The sequence below is a fragment of the Oncorhynchus tshawytscha genome, linkage group LG25 (genome assembly GCF_018296145.1).
Source record: "Oncorhynchus tshawytscha isolate Ot180627B linkage group LG25, Otsh_v2.0, whole genome shotgun sequence".
In the NCBI taxonomy this organism is placed as follows: Eukaryota; Metazoa; Chordata; class Actinopteri; order Salmoniformes; family Salmonidae; genus Oncorhynchus; species Oncorhynchus tshawytscha.
The window spans coordinates 24,808,589-24,811,088 of record NC_056453.1 but is presented as its reverse complement, the minus strand read 5'-3'; the positions used below and the strand labels follow the sequence as shown (position 1 = coordinate 24,811,088).

At 48.1% G+C, this 2,500-nt stretch overlaps 1 protein-coding gene across 8 annotated transcripts in view; it reads right to left on the bottom strand.

The window, feature by feature from the left end:
- sdk2b (sidekick cell adhesion molecule 2b) overlaps positions 1 to 2,500 on the bottom strand; it is a 474,295-nt gene that overhangs the window by 163,176 nt on the left and 308,619 nt on the right. The window lies entirely within an intron of this gene.

Genomic DNA, 2,500 nt, shown 5'->3' with positions numbered 1-2,500 from the left:
ATGTGGTGTCTAGGAGAACAGTAGTGGGACAGTGTTGTGATAGGATGGAGACAGATGTGGTGTCTAGGAGAACAGTAGTAGGACAGTGTTGTGATAGGAAAGAGACAGATGTGGTGTCTAGGAGAACAGTAGTGGGACAGTGTTGTGATAGGAAAGAGACAGATGTGGTGTCTAGGAGAACAGTAGTGGGACAGTGTTGTGATAGGACAGAGACAGATGTGGTGTCTAGGAGAACAGTAGTGGGACAGTGTTGTGATAGGAAAGAGACAGATGTGGTGTCTAGGAGAACAGTAGTGGGACAGTGTTGTGATAGGACAGAGACAGATGTGGTGTCTAGGAGAACAGTAGTGGGACAGTGTTGTGATAGGACGGAGACAGATGTGGTGTCTAGGAGAACAGTAGTAGGACAGTGTTGTGATAGGAAAGAGACAGATGTGGTGTCTAGGAGAACAGTAGTGGGACAGTGTTGTGATAGGACAGAGACAGATGTGGTGTCTAGGAGAACAGTAGTGGGACAGTGTTGTGATAGGACAGAGACAGATGTGGTGTCTAGGAGAACAGTAGTGGGACAGTGTTGTGATAGGAAAGAGACAGATGTGGTGTCTAGGAGAACAGTAGTGGGACAGTGTTGTGATAGGACAGAGACAGATGTGGTGTCTAGGAGAACAGTAGTGGGACAGTGTTGTGATAGGAAAGAGACAGATGTGGTGTCTAGGAGAACAGTAGTGGGACAGTGTTGTGATAGGACAGAGACAGATGTGGTGTCTATGAGAACAGTAGTGGGACAGTGTTGTGATAGGAAAGAGACAGATGTGGTGTCTAGGAGAACAGTAGTGGGACAGTGTTGTGATAGGACAGAGACAGATGTGGTGTCTAGGAGAACAGTAGTGGGACAGTGTTGTGATAGGACGGAGACAGATGTGGTGTCTAGGAGAACAGTAGTGGGACAGTGTTGTGATAGGAAAGAGACAGATGTGGTGTCTAGGAGAACAGTAGTGGGACAGTGTTGTGATAGGACAGAGACAGATGTGGTGTCTAGGAGAACAGTAGTGGGACAGTGTTGTGATAGGAAAGAGACAGATGTGGTGTCTAGGAGAACAGTAGTGGGACAGTGTTGTGATAGGACAGAGACAGATGTGGTGTCTAGGAGAACAGTAGTGGGACAGTGTTGTGATAGGACGGAGACAGATGCGGTGTCTAGGAGAACAGTAGTGGGACAGTGTTGTGATAGGACGGAGACAGATGTGGTGTCTAGGAGAACAGTAGTGGGACAGTGTTGTGATAGGACGGAGACAGATGTGGTGTCTAGGAGAACAGTAGTGGGACAGTGTTGTGATAGGACGGAGACAGATGTGGTGTCTAGGAGAACAGTAGTGGGACAGTGTTGTGATAGGAAAGAGACAGATGTGGTGTCTAGGAGAACAGTAGTGGGACAGTGTTGTGATAGGACGGAGACAGATGTGGTGTCTAGGAGAACAGTAGTGGGACAGTGTTGTGATAGGACGGAGACAGATGCGGTGTCTAGGAGAACAGTAGTGGGACAGTGTTGTGATAGGAAAGAGACAGATGTGGTGTCTAGGAGAACAGTAGTGGGACAGTGTTGTGATAGGAAAGAGACAGATGTGGTGTCTAGGAGAACAGTAGTGGGACAGTGTTGTGATAGGACGGAGACAGATGCGGTGTCTAGGAGAACAGTAGTAGGACAGTGTTGTGATAGGACAGAGACAGATGTGGTGTCTAGGAGAACAGTAGTGGGACAGTGTTGTGATAGGACGGAGACAGATGTGGTGTCTAGGAGAACAGTAGTGGGACAGTGTTGTGATAGGACAGAGACAGATGCGGTGTCTAGGAGAACAGTAGTGGGTCAGTGTTGTGATAGGACAGAGACAGATGCGGTGTCTAGGAGAACAGTAGTGGGACAGTGTTGTGATAGGACAGAGACAGATGTGGTGTCTAGGAGAACAGTAGTGGGACAGTGTTGTGATAGGACAGAGACAGATGTGGTGTCTAGGAGAACAGTAGTGGGACAGTGTTGTGATAGGACAGAGACAGATGTGGTGTCTAGGAGAACAGTAGTGGGACAGTGTTGTGATAGGACAGAGACAGATGTGGTGTCTAGGAGAACAGTAGTAGGACAGTGTTGTGATAGGAAAGAGACAGATGTGGTGTCTAGGAGAACAGTAGTGGGACAGTGTTGTGATAGGACAGAGACAGATGTGGTGTCTAGGAGAACAGTAGTAGGACAGTGTTGTGATAGGACGGAGACAGATGTGGTGTCTAGGAGAACAGTAGTGGGACAGTGTTGTGATAGGACAGAGACAGATGTGGTGTCTAGGAGAACAGTAGTGGGACAGTGTTGTGATAGGAAAGAGACAGATGCGGTGTCTAGGAGAACAGTAGTGGGACAGTGTTGTGATAGGACGGAGACAGATGTGGTGTCTAGGAGAACAGTAGTGGGACAGTGTTGTGATAGGACAGAGACAGATGTGGTGTCTAGGAG